We start from the raw sequence: 20,080 nt of genomic DNA on the forward strand, positions 1-20,080 counted from the left end.
CCAGGTAGCTCCGGGCGCATAGGGCAAGGAGAACGGCATCACCTGAGCGAGCGCGGGGGCCGCGGCACCTCCCGCCAGCGCGGCCGGGACCTGGGCAGGCCCATTCCCATCCACGGGTGCCACTGCGGCTGCGACCACCGCTCCTCCAGCGGCTCCGTCGGGCGCAGACATCTTGTTTCCATCCCCCTTAGCCTCTTTCCAGCCCCTCCTCTAGCGGGGCGGGGTTTTGGCCTTCGCGCCTCTGCTACTCGAGAAGACGCTCGAGCGGGAACTTTTCGCGTCAAAGATGGCGACTTCTGAAATTTTCCGTCCGGATACCTCCGGCGGTCACAAGGCGCACCTCTACCCAACGGCAGAGCGGTAAGATCCTGTTCGTGACGCCAAGTTGTCGCGGGCGGAGGAGGGGACGCCGCGCTCCCCCTGTGCTCGGGTCCGGCTGCCGCGGCCTGCTGCTGCTGCTGCTCGGTGGCTCGAGCGATGGGCCGGATCCCGGGGACTCGAGCGGCGCTCCTCGCCCGTGAGTGAAAGGGGATTGGGTTTTGGGATAGTTTATTGTCCGTGACGCCACCCACGGCTGTGGTGATTAAGTGGACACCACCGCTGCTCTGTCTGGGGAGCCCGGGAGTGATAGTATGGAGCAGCCAGTTGTTGATTTGCTCCTCCGTGGGTAGGGGGTTTGGTGGTCCCGGGGCCCAGTGATGGGGTTGGTATAGTGGACAGGCGGGTATGGGGCCTGTGGAGGTGCGGGGGCGCAGGGGCAGCGCTGTGCCGCACGGCACGGAGGTACTCACTCAGCCAGTAAACACGACACAGTTCTCGGTAAACAAACGGCTGGTTGGACGAGTCCCTCGGACGGCTACGCTGCTGCTGTTCCCTGCAGTTAGCGGTGACGGTCTCTTCCCTGCACCTATGTAAAGTCTTTTTGGTAGCGATGGGTTCCCACCGGTTACCCACTCCTCCCTACATTGCCCGCAGGCGCTGGCCCTGGGAAACTGGTGCCTTGGCGGTGATGGTGTCTCCCCTTCACGGTCGGACTGTTGCCTTCAATCGGGACTTGGTTGTTAGGAGACAGAGGTCCCCTTCACTGACAGATTTGGCAAATTATGGCAACTCCTAGCCTTGCCGGGATCCGAAAGGCCCCTGCCCTGGTGCTGACTGTTCTTCGTATACTGCTCCAGTACCGCCGGGTCACCACCCGTCCGCGGTCCTTCCAGCCACCTCCAAACAGTCCCCCTGCAGACTATCACCGCCGTCTGCTGACCTTGCTATCTCAGTCCGGGGCACACACCCGGACCAACTTCAGGCTTTCTTAACTGTTCCTTTTTACTTCTTCACTCAAGCTCCTCTCCTTTGCTCCTCTACCACTTCACCCCCTTCTTCTTTCACTTCCCTAACTTCACTGCCTGGTTCCCCCGCCTCCAGGGCTGTGAACTCCTTGGTGGGCGGAGCCAACCGCCTGGCCCACCCCCTGGTGTGGACATCAGCCCCTGGAGGAAGGCAACAAAGATTTTAGGTTAGCCTTGGTGTTCCTGCAGGGAATGTGGGGTGCATGTGGTGTTGTGACCTGTGACCCCTGGCTTGCCCAGGGCGTCACAATGGCATCTACGAGTTTGTACTTGTCTGTGTAGACCTCTTCTCAGGATGGCCAGAGGCCTATCCTGTAAGCTCAGCCACGGCCCGAATTACAGCAAAGAAATTGGCCTGTGAGCTGGTGCCTCGGTTTGGACTCCCTGAAGTCATAGAGTCAGACCGAGGTACTCATTTCACTGGACAAGTTTTCCAGAACACCTGTGCCCTGTTAGGCATTCAGTCAGCCTTACACACGCCTTACCACCCACAGTCATCAGGGAAAGTGGAAAGGTTAAATGGAACTCTAAAGCTCAAGCTAGCCAAGGCAGTGGAGGAGACTGGTAGACCATGGACAGAATGTCTCCCCATAGCTCTTTACTCTATAAGGACTACCCCGCAGGGAAAGCACAGGCTCTCACCCTTTGAAATACTCTTTGGTAGTGCACCCAGATTAGGATGCTACTTCCCACAGGAGTTACACCTGCAATGTGATAGCCTAACGTCTTATGTTGTTTCCCTGCAGAAGAGACTAACTGAAACCCACCAAAGGGTCTACTCTTCTCTACCTGATCCTGATGCCGTTCCAGGAACCCACTCTCTAAAGCCTGGTGACCGGGTCTACCCAAAGAAGCACGTGAAAAAGACCCTTGAGCCACGATTCGAAGGGCCTTTGACTGTCCAGCTGAGGGGAGATCGACATGGGTCCATGCCAGCCACTGCAAGAAGGCCTAATACTGCTGATAAGTATTTCTATGTGTACTCCCTTTTTGGGGCCTTCTACACCACGGCAGAATTCATTTGAGACCCATCATGAAGTGTTAGCTGAAAAACTTGAGATCACAGACTGCTGGATATGTACACACGCACCTGTGACAGCCTCTTCCTTGCCATACTTAGCCATACCAATCCCAATAAACAAAGTGTTTCAATGGGGAGGCTGTTACAACAGACTATCAGTGTTCCAAGTGTTACTCTGTTTACTAGTTGCTTATGTAGTGTTCAAGTTGCTAATGGCTTTGTTTTCCCGCTGCTTGAAACAATGTAGATACAATGATTATTCAGCACCTGTATGAAATCACTAATATGCCTTTTTTCTCTTCTCTACTCTTTCCTCTAGAAATCACCTTGGCGTATCATGATGAGACTCCTATCGAGAGGCATGCAGGCAGTCCTGGGTGACGGATGTGAGACGACACTCCCTGAGCAAACCCGCGGCTCAGAAAGTAGCTGGAGGCTAGCCTGCTTTCTCTATGGTCCACAGCTTCTCGATGGCCCCCTGTCCATCAATCACGCCAATAGGGGGGATTGTGAGGAAAGAGTTAACCTTTTTCACTGACTTAGAAAATAATAGAAATTCATTCTCCCTGGCAAGACCGAACCAGACTTATTTGCGTAATAAACTGTGAGACCAACCTCAAGGACGCAGAATGTTTTGACTTAGAGACGACTGAAAAACATCTTGTTATTGGAGTATAAGTCATTATATTAATTTCTCTTGCTGGGAATATGTAATTCACCAATACACCACATCAAAAAAGTGCAAAATTGAGATTGAAATACATTAATGCATATATTATGGTTGGTGGAGGGTTTTACCCTCTGTGTGATTCCAATCTGGACAAGCCCCTGAAGAACCTCCTTTGATTTCAAGTCCTGGAGGGGAAACGCGTCGGACAATGATAAGGATGGGCTATTTTTGTCGATCCATCCATTTTGTTGATAATACTGTGGAATTGATGCATGAACCCTGGACTGTGTCCCAGACCCTGGTTTAAAAACTAATTGTTTCCAGAATTGTTGTGAACACTGGAATTTACGAACTAGAGATATTGTTGACCAGAGATAGATCAACAATATCTCATTATTGAGGCATGAATGGGAATCACTTCAACCTGAAAGAGCCCCTCATTCAGAACAGCAGCACAAATTAGTGTGAAGTATAGGGTCTCAACAGGGCCAGTCGACGCAGAGTGGGGGCACCTTAGCGTGACGTCATAGGGTGCCGACCCCCACGGGTAGGAAGGGGGAGTACAGGGAAAAGCCCGAAAACCCTCCACCAACCATAATATATGCATTAATGTATTTTAATCTCAATTTTGCACTTTTTTGATGTGGTGCATTGATTAAATTTATATATTTATAATAATAGGGGCTTTTTTTGTCGGTATTACAGTTTATATACCCCTGGAAAAAGAGTATATATCTCTCTTTGTGGTCTGAATATGTAATTCACGCCTTTAATGAATATGTATGTTGCATAGTTACGTCCTAATCAACTTTGTATAACTTTGTAATGTAAACAATATCAATACACTTTCTATTCGGAGCCGCACATCTCCAGTCTTATGTGTATAACAGCGTCCGCTTGTTTTCATTGAGACGGAGTAGCAGAGGGGGGGTCACCGGTACCCTCTCTGCATTTGGACATCGCTGGCAACAGCTGTGACCGTTAGGTCAACCTAACAGGAGTAATTTGATATATGCTAAGTTTGAATTTTTAGGAATTTCCTCTCCTTTCAAAAATGCATTAAATACAACAGTTAAATCCGGCGAGATCAGATCTCTCATAGCCTTAAATTTGCTGTTAAAACCGTCGGGACCTGGTGCCTTGTTGATGTTAAGCTCCCCGATTGTTCTAGTCACCTCTTCCACTGTGATATCTGCATTTAAGTCACTCAGATCTTCCTCTGTTAGGGTGCCTTCACACTTTAGCGATGCAGCAGCGATCCAACCAGCGATCTGACCTGGTCAGGATCGCTGCTGCATCGCTACATGGTCGCTGGTGAGCTGTCAAACAGGCAGATCTCACCAGCGACCAGTGACTAGCCCCCAGCCAGCAGCGACCCTGCGCTTGCACGGAGCCGGCGTCTGGAAGCTGCGGACACTGGTAACTAAGGTAAACATCAGGTATGGTTACCCGATGTTTACATTAGTTACCAGCGCACACCGCTTAGCTTTGCTCTCCTAGCTACAGTACACATCGGGTTAATTAACCCGATGTGTAATGCAGCTACATGTGCAGAGAGCAGGGAGCCACGCACACTGTTTAGCGCTGGCTCCTTGCTCTCCTAGCTACAGTACACAACGGGTTAATTAACCCGATGTGTAATGCAGCTACATGTGCAGAGAGCAGGGAGCCGCGCACACTGTTTAGCGCTGGCTCCTTGCTCTCCTAGCTACAGTACACAACGGGTTAATTAACCCGATGTGTAATGCAGCTACATGTGCAGAGAGCCGGAGCCGGCAGCACAGGCAGCGTGAGAGCTGCGGAGGCTGGTAACTAAGGTAAATATCGGGTAACCACCTTGGTTACCCGATGTTTATCTTGGATACAGCTTACCGCAGCTGCCAGACACCGGCTCCTGCTCCCCTGCTCGCTTCATTCGTCGCTCTCTCGCTGTCACACACAGCGATCTGTGTGTCACAGTGGGAGAGCGCCTTTGAAGAAAACGAACCAGGGCTGTGTGTAACGAGCAGCGATCTCGCAGCAGGGGCCAGATCGCTGCTCAGTGTCACACACAGCGAGATCGCTAATGAGGTCACTGCTGCGTCACAAAAAGCGTGACTCAGCAGCGATCTCGGCAGCGAGCTCGCTGTGTGTGAAGCACCCCTTAAGCTAGGCAAGTGTGCTTATCTTAATCCCTCTGCCTCGTCAGTCATGTCATTGTTTCCTGACCCATATAGTTTTCCTAGCAGCTATTTTACCATGAAGGCCTGCTGCACAAAGTCTCCTCTTAAGGCTATGTGCGCACGTTGCGTACTAGCCCTGCAGACATTTCTGCAGCGATCTGAAGAGCACACGTGCGCTTCAAATCGCTGCAGAAAATGTCCGTAGAGAAAAAAAAAAAGCCGATTCAATGCGCTCTGCCTGCAGCTCCTGCCATAGACAGAGCAGGGGCTGCCGGCAAAGCGCACGGAAGAAGTGACATGTCACTTCTTAGAACGCAGCGCTTCGGGCAGCAGCCGAAGCGCTGCGCTCTAAGACGCCACGTGCGCACAGCCCCTGCACAATCTCCATAGACTGTGCAGGGGACGCAGGACGCATGCAGTTACGCTGCGCTACAGCTACAGCCTCTATCGGTCCTCATCTATGTGCAATGTATAATAAGATAGTCACAGATAGAATAATTCCCGACAGGTTCAATGAGGCAAACATTATAGTATTACCTAAGCCAGGAAAAGACCCACTACAGGTGGAGGGATACAGACCCATCTCATTACTCAACTCTGATTTTAAAATCTTTACTAAAATACTAGCTGGTAGATTACAAGAAGTGATTCCAGATCTTATTCTGCCCTTCCAAACGGGATTCCTGCACGGGAAATCCATCACCTATAACATCAGGACTGCTATTGGGGCTCTCTCTTTGTTAAAAATATACTTCTTAAATATATTTTTCTTCAAATACGTAAAAGCGCATGAAAGAAAGGACTTCGAAAATGTAAAAAATAAATGTATTTTATCTATTTAAGAATGGTTGCCAGGGTTCAGTTACAGAAAGGAAAAATATTATACTTTGTCAGCTTACATAAAAAGAGTTCATTTAGTCCATACTGATCAATGGGAATTCTTCATCCATCTCTCCTTGGGTTCTGAATGGCAAGGCAGGGGATATACCGTAGGCTGGACAGCATGTGTTCATCTTGCAGCCTCGAGCCTTCTGACAGCTGACAACGTGTAGGAGCGAGCAATAGCCCCCTCCATCGTGTGTTATATATCAACTGTTCAGTCCATATAGGGTGTTTTAGTTGAACATAGTTCCATATGACATAATCTTCTAGAAGCTTCCAGAAGAATATATAAATATCCTTCCATGTCAGCACTTATGTATATTCAATACGGATATTTTAATACTTATTCCTTACAAAAACTTTATTAATAAACTATGCCCTCCAACATAAACAGAACTGTGAACATATATGTCTTACTATGAAATATTTGATAACTAGATGTATTAATTTTAATGTTTTTACAAACCCCCCTTGAAGCGGGTGGAGTAACCCCGAAAATTAATTAATACATCATTAAAATAACAAATCTTCTTTCCTTATTTGGCGATAATGGATTAATATCAATAATAATGATGAATAATAATTAATTTGCATTATTCATGTTGTAAGTTCAATAATATAATAATGTGGATTCCTGTTATGATAGGCCGTGACTGATCAATCATATAAAAATATATATAACTATACTTCGCTAGACCTAAAAAGAAATGCAAAAAAACACATCCGGTCACCATATGATGTCGTCTGAGTTGATGTCTTCTTATCTCCGATGTAATCTGGCATAAACACAGTCTCTTAGAAATAAATCCTTTGATAAAAAAATGAATGGTTACCAATTTAATACAGTCCCGTATTGCGTTTATCATCGTTAGATCAAAGTCCATAAACTTTATTCTTTATTACAAAGTCCATAGCCAATGTTGATAAACCACAGTTCATGAGTGTAGAAGAATAGCAGAAGTCTTTGATGTCTGTGCAGTGTAATTTACATTAGTCACCTTTATCCTCCATGCTGCCTGTTGTCAAATCCTGGAACAGATGTTAAGACGTTCTTGGTCAGCACGACAGGGGTTAACTTTAACACGTTATTGTTCTTCTTAGTATCTGTAGGGAGGTCTTAATGCACAGACCATGTGTCATTGTCCATCCTTGAACCATAAGATCACTGTGTTTCTGAGGTGCAAACGCGGTAAGTGTATTTTGTATGTTTCACAGTCTCGTTTGAGACGTTACCTTTTGGACTTTTTTGCAGAATCCCTTTTAACTTTAGGAAAATTATAAAGTCTTTTTATCTTCTGTAATCTTGATTGAAGACTTCATTCCCTAATCTAAATACCAAATATGGCAATAACTATCACTAATAAATGTCACAGCGTATCATAACGCTAATACTATAATACCATGTCATTATTATTATCGTAGAAGTATTAATATAATTGATACTCAGAATGATAAAATACTGCATAATGGTATAGACAATAGTATTCTCATGTAATGACCTTTTTTGTCATTGGTGCATTACCCTTCCAAACCCATAGGTGGCAATGTGTTGAATGTAACCAAAATATAATATAAAATATGAAATAATATAATGTGTACCTATAACATGTATCATATTATAAATATGAAAGGCAACAATGTGGCTTTTTAGTTAGATCATTTGTAAAATTATAAACTAAAGCAAATAACCTTTTAGGAAAGACTGGATGATTCCATCAAAACACAATAATACCCATTATTAATTATTATTGATTAAAAATATAATATTAATATTTGTAAATATAGGAAGGTAAACCTAGATGTACCTTGATCTTCCATCTTTATTATTCTAATTTAATTTATTTGATTTGTCTATTATTTATTAAATAACCTACTATAAGAAAATGTGTAACTATAAGTAATATTTCATCCTTATTGTGTTAACATACTAATATAAAAATAATGTATTACTAGGAAGTAGACAATTGTATATATTGATGAAGGAAGTATTCTTTTCTTCCAAAAAATGGAACTTTTCCCTTTTAATATGATTCATATTTAATAAAGTAATATTCTTATATTAGATATTACTGAACTAAATATTGAAGTGTTTTCTCAATTGAGATATTTAAAATCTGAAGGAAAAATAAAAATTGTAGAATTAAGATTTTGATTAAAAATGTGGATATTACATAATAATTAATATAAAAAAATAGGAATAAAAGGAAAAATGAAAATCGGAATAAAAATAAAAATTGAAATAAAAATAAGGCCTTCTATATATATATATAACACCTATGTCTTTAATAATACATAACCTTAATGTTACCAGTATCTTATAGGATTTCCATACCTATCATATCAGTAACCTATAAAAATAATTAAGTCATGTAACCTTGCAAATAATACACTTCTCTTAGTATATAAATGCATTATGATATACTTCAAATATTATTTTTTTTTCCCAATTCTTCCTTTGTACTTGAAATATTAATTATTAAAGTATCCTGTAAACACATATATTTATCAAATATAAATGTGTGATTGGGACCAAACCTCTCCCTTTCAATATCATGAAATATGCTATTATAAAAATTAATATGTTTAGATTAAATTAAATTAAAATTTGTGTTGTATATCTTCAAGACCATATTATAAATATCACTTCCATATTTGAAAAGAAAAATTATTACCAATCTATGTATCAGTAAAAGAAGTGACTAACACAAAAGATCCTAACATCTCTATATTAAAAGAAATATGTCTAAGAATAAGATATAGTCAGTATAACTTCCTCCATTTATACTTATGTACTATAACTTATTTATTCTAATAGTATACATACATATATTATAACCTCGAAGTTAAAACAAAAATTCCCTTTTTTTTTTTTTTTTTTTTTTTCCTGGATCCAAAGTACTTGACATCAGCAGCTGCTCAAACAATCATTCATAGACACATCTATGCACACAAGACTGTCATGGTTCTTTAACATATACTTCTACATAGAAACTGACAGACACATATCCATTTTTTTCCCATTATTCTATGCGCATTTCAAAAATTATGTTACTAATTTGAAGTACTTCTTGAAAAATACAAATTCCAATGTATTACATACTGTACATTTGACCATAGAACAAACATTTATTATTAGCTTTAGTAATTCAAGTCACATGCTCTGGTACGTGCAAAGAACACCATTCCAAAACAGCAAGCAGTTTTACTACACTCCAAAGCTCAGATTACATTTCTAATAACTCTAAAGAAGATATATATTCATAAAAGAAACGTAAAAGTAATAATTCTCTGGCAATTGGTACCTGAGAAAAATAATAATTATTATTAATTGTGCTTTCGCGATTAACCTTACCCAATAAAATATATGTTACCTGATTGAGGACAAGAACAAATGTATAAATAAAAAGTTAATACTTCATCAATCTGCTTTACTGATAAATTCTGAGGGAAATAAAAGAATAAAATTATTATCATATTTATGATAAAAATGAAACACTTAAAATCTGTTACTTTCTCTTATTATTTTATTTTAAATATTATTATTCATATACAGAGATCAAATTATTAATTTATAACATTAAACTATCATTTTACTAAATGAAAATATGACCTTGATTTACTATCACTACCTTTAATATATATATATATATATATATATATATATATATATATATATATATGCATAGATTCACTGTATATGAATAAACATATTTATCAAACAATAAAATTAATTTACCCAGAAATCCACTTTATTTAGCTGAAGACCAAACCTAAATTTTTCTTCAAAGATTCCATTTATTAGATTCATTTTAAACTTATAGGAATCTCTGAACTTATGTAACTCAAGTTTGTCCCTTAAATGAGAAACAATGTCTCCCAGCTGCCGCTGGCTATCAAATTCTAACCCAGGGAAAGAATCTGCACAAAACACCTGTTTCTGTCTTTCAAAGCTTTTACTCATCATTTGTCTGGGATCCTCAATCCCAGTGACCAATCCATCCCAATTATGATTGTATGGTTTATGACACGTATGCATTTTCCTCCGAATTTCATATATCCTGTCACAGAAATATCTGGATCTGGGAGACACTGTTGGTTTTTCACAGAAACTCTCCCTTTTTCGTGTTGGTTTTTCAGAACTAATTAATTTCTGTTTTGATTGACTTTTTCTAACAAAATCGATAAATGTCGTACATTCGAATAGGGACTTTTTATTTAATGCCACCGCACAAGCTGCATTATCCAGGAAATTAAATTTCTTGATGAATAAATACATCATTCCATCCAATCTGACATTTGGAATGACCGCCCTATACAAACGTTCAAAAACGGACATAAATAAGAACGTACTCTCATTCTGTTCAATTTGTAATTCCTTCAACATCTCATAATTTGGATCAGATTCATTCCTTGCACAGAAGATGAGATTTTTCAGCCTTATGATATCGTTATCATTTGAACAATCAAATGTCTCATTGTCAGAAGACTTTTTTAATGCCAATTGTCTAAAGAAATGCTGAGGTATCCACATACGGAATAACTGATTCGTCTCACTATTGGTTAAATTTAACTTCTCGATGGAACTTTCAAATATCTCTGAATTTCTGCAAACATGTATTTTAGGATTATATGCGGGAATTAATTTGCATATGTCCAATAGACTCTTTCTAAGTTTAATTCCTAACTTAGCCTGTTCTATTTTTAGAAACTGATCGTCGCCATTTTCTCTCTGCACGTGTCCTTCTCTGACAACTTTCTGCACATGTCCCACTCTGGCTCCTCCCCCTTCTGGCTGCTCTATGTCATTTCCTGCTTCTTTCTCAGCATGCTGAGAGTCACCTTGATTTGGTAGCACGTGTCTGTCGCCATTGTCAAAATTCTGATTTGAATTACAGTCTAAATCTGATTTATCATTTCCAACATTACAGTCAGAATTCACAATATCACTGACTGACATTCCAGGTTCTAAGCAGTCTTTGGATTTCTCTATCACTGACTCTCCTGACAATTCAGGTTGTCTATTTCCACCATTTTTACATTTTTCTACGATTAACTTGTGAAAATCATAGACTAAATGACAGACATTTCTGATTTTCTGTTTCTCTCTATTAAAAGACCTTGCACATGCTATACGTGAATTCTCAAGTTCACACTCCTCATAAAAGCGTAACCAAAGCTCTTCCACATTAGAAATATCTGAATAAGTGAACTGAAGTTTACTTTGCTTAACACATGAAGAGATAAAATCCATTTTCTTACCTGAACTGATCAGATGATCTGATGGATGATCCTCTAAGACTTGGTTCACCTTGCTCAACACGTCCAATGCTTCTTATGGACTGACTTTATCTTTCTTGCTCAAAAATACGTCAAAAGTTAACTTCTGTAGCTTTTGTAAAGACTTTAAAGTTCATTCAAAAAAACTTTCATGCAACTTGACTTATACGTATTTCCTAGGTTCTGCGTGATTTTTATAAATTGTCGATTCCCTATCACTTTGCGGAGGCATATATCTCTCTCCCCCTTATGCAAAGTGAAGGAAGAAGCACAAAAATGAAAAAAAAAAAGACACGAATGACTGAGCTCGCCAAAATGTTAAAAATATACTTCTTAAATATATTTTTCTTCAAATACGTAAAAGCGCATGAAAGAAAGGACTTCGAAAATGTAAAAAATAAATGTATTTTATCTATTTAAGAATGGTTGCCAGGGTTCAGTTACAGAAAGGAAAAATAATATACTTTGTCAGCTTACGTAAAAAGAGTTCATTTAGTCCATACTGATCAATGGGAATTCTTCATCCATCTCTCCTTGGGTTCTGAATGGCAAGGCAGGGGATATACCGTAGGCTGGACAGCATGTGTTCATCTTGCAGCCTCGAGCCTTCTGACAGCTGACAACGTGTAGGAGCGAGCAATAGCCCCCTCCATCGTGTTATATATCAACTGTTCAGTCTATATAGGGTGTTTTAGTTGAACATAGTTCCATATGACATAATCTTCTAGAAGCTTCCAGAAGAATATATAAATATCCTTCCATGTCAGCACTTATGTATATTCAATATGGATATTTTAATACTTATTCCTTACAAAAACTTTATTAATAAACTATGCCCTCCAACATAAACAGAACTGTGAACATATATGTCTTACTATGAAATATTTGATAACTAGATGTATTAATTTTAATGTTTTTACACTCTTATAGCAGGAAGCATAGATGTACCAAACATATAGTAGTTAGCCTTGATGCGGACAAGGCCTTTGACAGGGTCTCTTGGGCCTATTTACATAATCTTTTGGCATGTCGTCAGGCGGGATCCTGGTTTTGCGAAGCAGTCAAGATGATATACACAGAACCCAAATCCAGACTATCTATAAATAATACATTCTCTGAGCCATTTGAGGTACAGAGGGGAACGAGTCAGGGGTGTCCCTTGTCACCTTTATTGTTTAATTTGGCTCTGGACCCAATGTTGAGGACCCTACATAATTTAGCAATATTTCAGGGCATGAGAGTCGGTGGGACAACAATTAAACTTTTGGCTTTTGCCGATGATATTTTATTGTTTATTGCCAATCCCTCTCAAGCGATCCCAGAGATAATGAACACATTGAATAATTTTGGAAAGGCCTCAGGCTTCAAGGTAAATTACAAAATAACTGAGGCATTGGCAATGTACAAATCGGGTAAAATTATTTCCCTTCCAGTGGTGTACCAGGTCCATTAAATATTTGGGGATTCAGCTCCCAGCAAACCCCGTGTTACTAGATCAAATTAATTATAAGCCTCTTATAAATTCATTAATACATCTACTCCAATCTTGGAAACATCTGAAAATAATCTTTTCAGGCTGATATCACTTAATTAAAATGGTAGCATTCCCCAAAATAATGTTCTTATGTCAGACTCTCCCGTTGCTTCTACGCAAATCAGACATTAAGCTACTAAATTCATCCTTTGTAAAATTCATTTGGGGGCACAAGGGGCGTACTAGGATCAGCTTAATCAAGCTTCAATTACCAAAAGGGGCAGGGGGCATAAATCTTCCAGATCTGGGCAGATATAATCTAGCAGCAAATTTGAGATATGTGGTGGACTGGGTGCGAGGAGTATCTCACTTTGCCAATGTACAATTGGAACAACAGCTATGTTCACAAGTCTCGTTAACAGCATTGCTGCATTTAGGGAACGATGAAATACCGAGTGAGGTTAGGGATCATCCAACACCATGGCATACTATACAAACGTGGAGGAAGGTGAGGAAACTTGGTAAAATTAACACTTCAAGTTCCCCATTTCAACCCTTTATTGGAAATCTGAGATTCCTCCAGGGTCGCCCTCCGAGGATTTATGAAACATTGTCAATGCAGGGTTGTGCTTATGCTGCAGATCTAATGGAGCCTGATTGGTCGTTGCTTTCTTACGAGAAGGCGGCACACCGATTTCCAGCCTTTGTAGGTCAGCCTTTTCTTTTTCTTCAGGCGCGTAGCTTGGCACAAAAATATCTTGTTCACAAGCCAAAGGGAGATCTTGGAGGAAGTGTGGATAACTTTCTTAGGAGGGCAAGAAGCCAGGCGTCCTCGACTAGTCAGGTTTATTCAATGTTGCGTACAGTTTGGACATGGGAGGGGAAAACAACGGGTCCAGCAAAATGGAAGGTAGACGTGCCAGAGTTCGAGGTAAAGGATTTTTTACAAGCCACGCTGTTGCAACGTAAATTTCTCTCGTCTAGTAGCTACAGAGATGTAGCCTTGATGATTCTACATAGAGCATACATTACTCCAAAAATTCAATAAAAAATGGACACAAATGCCTTATACTCTTGTTCTAAATGTGGCATAAGAGACACTGACCTGTTTCACCACTTATGGGACTGTGTTCAGATACAGGGAGTATGGAGAAGCGTTCACTCAGTCTTACAAAATACATACAATATTCAGTTTGCTCTGACACCACAGTGGGCGATTTTTAACATGTTGGAGGAGGCTCAACAAAGTCTTCCGAGAGGTACCAGGGCAATGTTAACTATTTGGGCCTCGGCCACTAGGAAAAGTATCCTACATCTCTGGGTAAATCCTGAAGCACCCTCTCTAGCGTTTATCCAAACAAAACTAATGTTCATATTCAAAATGGACTGGCTGGATGCACTGTCGAATAAGGAGAAGTTGACTAAGCGTTTCTTTGAAACATGGTCTTTATTTATACCTAACTTGGCTACAGTGCTTAAGGATAGACTTAAATCTCAGTTTGGACAGACCTCTTGGTACCTTTTTGAACTGCTCAATAGACACATACCAATTACATAAGTTACCATTTTAAGTTGCTTCTGGTCGCACGCAGAGCGGGGGGAGGGGTGGGCAGGACTGTTTTGATTATAATGTCATCAATGGAATGCTCTTTGTATAAGAGCAGATTGTAAAAGAAATTCGGTTAAAATTCAATAAAAAGATGTTTAAAAAAAAAAAAAGTTTGCTTCCAGCTCCTGCAAAATATTCTTCAAAGTGAAAATGTTTTTAAAAAACATTAATTTTATTGGTATTAGCAAAACATTGTTCAAATTGGAGCACAGATCTGTGCTCTATAATTTAAGGTATCATTCCAAAAAAACTTAAAGTACGTTGGTCAATTCGAAGTTGGAAACGGCCTGATGTCTAGTCCAATTGCGCAGCTTGACACTAATCTTTGCTGTCAAAAGTTCATGATCAGTTCCAAAGTCAGTTCCTAGCTTTGTTTTAATGATAATGATCAACGAACTCCATGTATGGCAAACAAATATGTAGTCAATATGATTCTAAGACTTCATTTGGTGATAGCAATGTGTTTAGTCTCCATTTGTTATTTTGGAAGATGCGTTAAAGAGATTAAAAAGTCTTATAATTCAGTCTGAGAAATCTTCAGAGTGTCATACAAGTCTATCAGAACAACTACAATCTATGGAGCACTTTTACTTCATGGAAAATATAAATTGATAGTTCAAATCAGCAAATCAAGCCCCAATTGAAATTTTGGAACTTCTCTTATGTGTAGTCCATCAAAAATAAGGTTTTGTAAAAAAACCCCAAACAAAACGTTTAAAATATGAAGATTACTGCTACGTTTTTAAATCTATTATTCCAACAAAATAAAAGAACGTTTCAAAAATGATTCTCATGCAAAGTAGGCATATTCAGTAGTAAGCATTATATAAAAAAAAGCTATATTCCAGCATCACGTCCCATGAATAAAAAAACAACTTTTACTTCTTCATGTAAAAACCCAACAATATGTTGGTAGGACATCCAAAAGTTTCAAATCTGCGTCTTGCACTTTTCGAAATCATGTAAGGCCTCATAAACACGTCAGTGATTCTGGTACGTAAGTGCTAGTTTTTATACGTACCAGAATCATGGACATACGCAGACCCATTATAATCAATGGGTCTGTGCACACACCAGTGATTTTCACTGACCGTGTCTCCGTGCGGCATACACGCATGTCCTTGTGCTTCGCATGGAGATATGTTCATTTTTTTCCTGGCATCACTGATGCCCCACGGACCACACTATGGTGTGATCTGTGAAACACGTACCAAAAAACACGTACATTTAAAATAAAATGATTTTTATACTCACCTTCTCCAGTGACGCTGTCTCCGGCCACTGCTGGCTGCTGCTTCCTGCCCGGCTAATTATATTCATTTATGCACGGCACAGCCGACCCGGAAGAAGCTGCAGAGGTGACACAGCCGCGGCCGGAGGCAGCATCTAGGAGAGTTCAGCACCATGGACAGCAGAAGTGAGGACAGGGGAATTTTTCTCCATGTGCAATCACGGATCACAGATTGCACATGGACAACCCATGTGTGCCATGAATCACGGCACACGGAGGGACATATGCGTTTTTTACACGTCAGTGAAAAATGTCTATTTTTCACTGACATGTGAAACAGGCCTAATAGTTCTTAATCATAGACATGCACTACAAAACTGACACACGCTAAATACATGAATAATGAATGAACACTCCTCCAGAGTTAGGCTCAGTTACGACATTTCCGGTCCTAATTATAAAACTGCTGAAAACTGATCTCAAAAAACATCAAAAACACATAAAAAAAATTGTTTAAAAGAACTGAGAGTCCTCAGTGGTTGATACCTTTTAATGGCTAACTGAAAAGATGGTAATAATTGCAAGCTTTCGAGACTACTCAGGTCTCTTCATCAGGCATGGTATAACACAAAATCTGAAGAGTCACATATTTATACACAACAGGACATAGAAAAGTGCAGTAAAAAAAAAAACAAAAAAAAAACAAAAAAAAACAAGTTATATAAAACAGAACTATCACTATGGCAGGGGGGCAAGCTGTTGTGGCCATAAATTTTGCTGCAGTTCAGTGTGAAAGTTTTATTGTCCTTTGATAAGGGTCTGGTCCAGGGCTGTGACACGCTCGGATGGTCAGAGGAGCACATCTCTTAATTGATGTAAAAAGACATGAATCCATGAGACACATTCATTCCTGCTCTGAATGTGTCAAAGGTCATCATAAGTTTGTACTCCCATAGCTTATGATGACCTTTGACACATTCAGAGCAGGAATGAATGTGTCTCATGGATTCATGTCTTTTTACATCAATTAAGAGATGTGCTTGTCAATGTATTGTATTCGTATTGAACTGATGATGCCCTACAACTTTGTAATACACTCTTTTTCTCTATCTCGTTCCGTTTTCGAGACAAAAATGCTAACTCCGCTGTTTTCCACCAGGTGGCCCTATAGGTGGTTTCATTGCGTAGCGCATGGATACTTTACTAGACCTAGACACCACTTCTATGCCTATAGCTGCCACCGTTCTCAAGTTAATGGCGGTGTACAGGATATGGGTGGACACACTGTATACAGCACCTACCTTCTATTCTTCAACTGCATAGGTTATAATAACGTAACATCTTACCATTTAGACTAACAAAGCAATATAGAGTCAATCAAGGGTACAAGATTAAAAGCAAATGTTTAATCATGATTAACAACAAGTTTTAACAACAACATTTTCTGAAATATTTTTCTTTTATCTGATTTATCAACAGTAGAGATGAGCGGACTCACAAAAAAACGGGACTGGTGGGTCCCTGATCTCTTTTTTTTAAAAAATCCAGTTCCGTGCCCCGTATAAGTCTATGGGGATCAGAAACTGAAGATTAAAAATGTTGCTGGAAGGGACAGATGAAAGGTATTTTCGGTCTGTTTTAGCACTTATTGAACCATTTGCCAGTGGTTTTAAATGAATCAACTTTTATTGCTGAGCTCCGAGATTCAGCAATCCACTGTTGCTTTCATCAGGTAAAATGAGATACCTGATGAAAGCAACAGTGGATTGCTGAAACGCGTAGTGTTAATAGGAGCTCGGCAAGAAAAGTTTATTCATTTAAAACCACTGGCAAATGGTTCAATAAGCGCTAAAACAGACCGAAAATACCTTTCATTTATGCTTACTCCCTTACGGGAAATTCGGTAGTAGCTGCTAAGGACCTGCCAAGTTCAATCAGAGAATCCAGCTGGAGGATGGATGATCGCACAGGATTCCTGAGATCCAAGGTGACAGTGGATACCAGGAGCCCGAAGCGATACCAAACCTGGATTCAGTAAGCGCGCTTACAGCAATAGAAACAGAGGAGGAATCCCTGTCTTTACACGCAACACTGGGGTTGTGCGGGGGCGCACAACCTGAAAAGGTAAGCAGATCTATATTATAATATATCAAAAATCCTATCCACGGGTGCCTCTCATTTGCGCTTTTATTGTATTTAGTATTCACATAGCTGGAAGGAATAGGGAAGATAGGGGCACGCTCGTTGTACTTACCGAAGATCTGTCATCACGGTATGCGGTTTCCAGGTCACACATTCAATTTTGGAGCAGCTAATTAACTTTCATTTAAAATGCACTGCTTTCTCCACTCATCGGCATCGGTGATTGGTTGCTTCCAATCACAGCTCATATATATCGTAGGCCGTAGACAAACTGGCGTATGGCATCGGATGCGACATGCTAATGACCCTTGTCTCAGGATCTGCTGCAAGCGTGAGCCGAGTGTCATGTGACTGAGATCAGAGCTGCAGAGGAGAGGGAGGGATAAATCCCCCCCATCTCCTCCATTGTCAGCCTGTGCGTATATCTCACTGCACTGATGTCATCCGAGTGTAGTCCGATGTTTCCCTTGCACCCATAGATTTGTATGGGTGCGAGTGAGAGGAGACTCACAGACAATCGCAGCAGTCTGCGATTTTTTCCTCAGTCCGATTAGAGCTCAGGAAAATCTCGCAAATGTGAGCTGCAGCATTAACTGACATGGGGCCGAGTGCAATGCCAGATTTTCTTGCATTGCACTTGGAAGTCATACGCCAGTACACCCATACAGTAAAAATAAATTAATTAAAAATTTGGCATAGGGTCCCCCATATTATGATATCCAGCACAGATAAAGCCCAAGGCTACAGGCTACAGCCCCCAGTCCTCAGCTTATCTTGGCTGTGTGCCAAAATAAAAGGAACCATATGCAACTTTTTTTTTTAATTATCTAAATAAATAATTTTAAAAAATAGTGTGCGGTCCACCCAATTTTGATACCCAGCCAAGATAAAGCCCAACAGCTAGGGGATGGTATTTTCAGACTGGTGAGGGCCCTGGCTATTGCCCCCCAGCCTAAAAATAGCAAGCTGCAGCTGCCCGAGATTGTCGCATCCATTAGACGCGACAAGCTCGGCACTTTACCCGGCTCTTCCCAATTGCCCTTGTGCGGTGGCAATTTGGGTAATGAGGGGTTAACCACTGCACACAACGGTCATTAAGCCCAAACTTAGTGATGGGTAGGGGTCTATGAGACCCCCCATTACTAACCGTAATAAGTAAAAAAATCAATAAACACAGGAAAATCCTTTATTTGGTATAAAATACTAAAAACACCCTCTATCACCACTTTATTAACCCCCTAAACACCCCTGTAGGTTTGACATAATCAACACGAGGTTCAACAGCATGAGTGCCCGCTGTCAGTGCAGACAGACAATGACTGAGCCGCGATGATGTCACTCAGGTTATTTGCAGTCACAGGTGGAAACCTCCAGTGTCATCGCGGCTCAATCGCTGTCTACAGTCACAGCGGGCAATCATGCTCTATGGCGGCGCTGTGACTGAGATGTAGCAGAGCTGAATCGTTGTGGGACCTCATGTTGATTATGTCGGACCTGAAGGGGTGTTTTGGGAGTTAATAAAGTGGTAAAAGAGGGGATTTTTTTGTATTTTATTCCAAATAAAGGCTTTTATTTGTGTTTATTTACTTTCACTTACAGATTAGTGATAGGTTGTCTCATAGACGCCTTCCATGACATATCTAAGGCTTAGTAGCAGCTGTGCTCTGTTATTAACCCGTGCTATTACCCCGATCACCACCACACCCGGGCAACGGGAAGAGCCGTGTAAAGTGCCGAGCTTGTTGCATCTAATAGATGTGGAAATCTTGGGCGCCTGCAGGTTGCTATATTTAGGCTGTGGGGCGGTCCAATATGCATGGACCTCCCCAGTCTGTGAATACCAGCCCCCAGCTGTCTTGCTTTATCTTGGCTGCAAATCAAAATTGGGGTGGGGTGGGGGGTATCGCAAGTAGGTTTTTTTTTTAAATTATTTATTTAAATAATAATAAAATGGAAAAATAAAAGCCTCATGTAGTTACTCTTATTTTGATGCACAGACAAGATGAGCACCCGGCTGGGGGCTGCAGCCTGTAGCCATGGACTTTATCTGTGCTGGGCATCATAATACGGGGGGACCCTCCAGCTATTGTTTTGTTTATTTATATGTATACCTCGTATTGACCCGCAGAAAGCTCCTGTGATTGCTTGCAGTCAGACGCTGTCACACAGGCTGAGAGCGCGTCTGACTGCAAACAATCACAGACACCAGGACTGGCAATGGGCGGGGAAAGCAGTGCATATGCGATGAGCAATAATGAGCGGCCCA

This window comes from Anomaloglossus baeobatrachus, chromosome 5 (assembly GCF_048569485.1).
Source record: "Anomaloglossus baeobatrachus isolate aAnoBae1 chromosome 5, aAnoBae1.hap1, whole genome shotgun sequence".
Lineage (NCBI taxonomy): Eukaryota > Metazoa > Chordata > Amphibia > Anura > Aromobatidae > Anomaloglossus > Anomaloglossus baeobatrachus.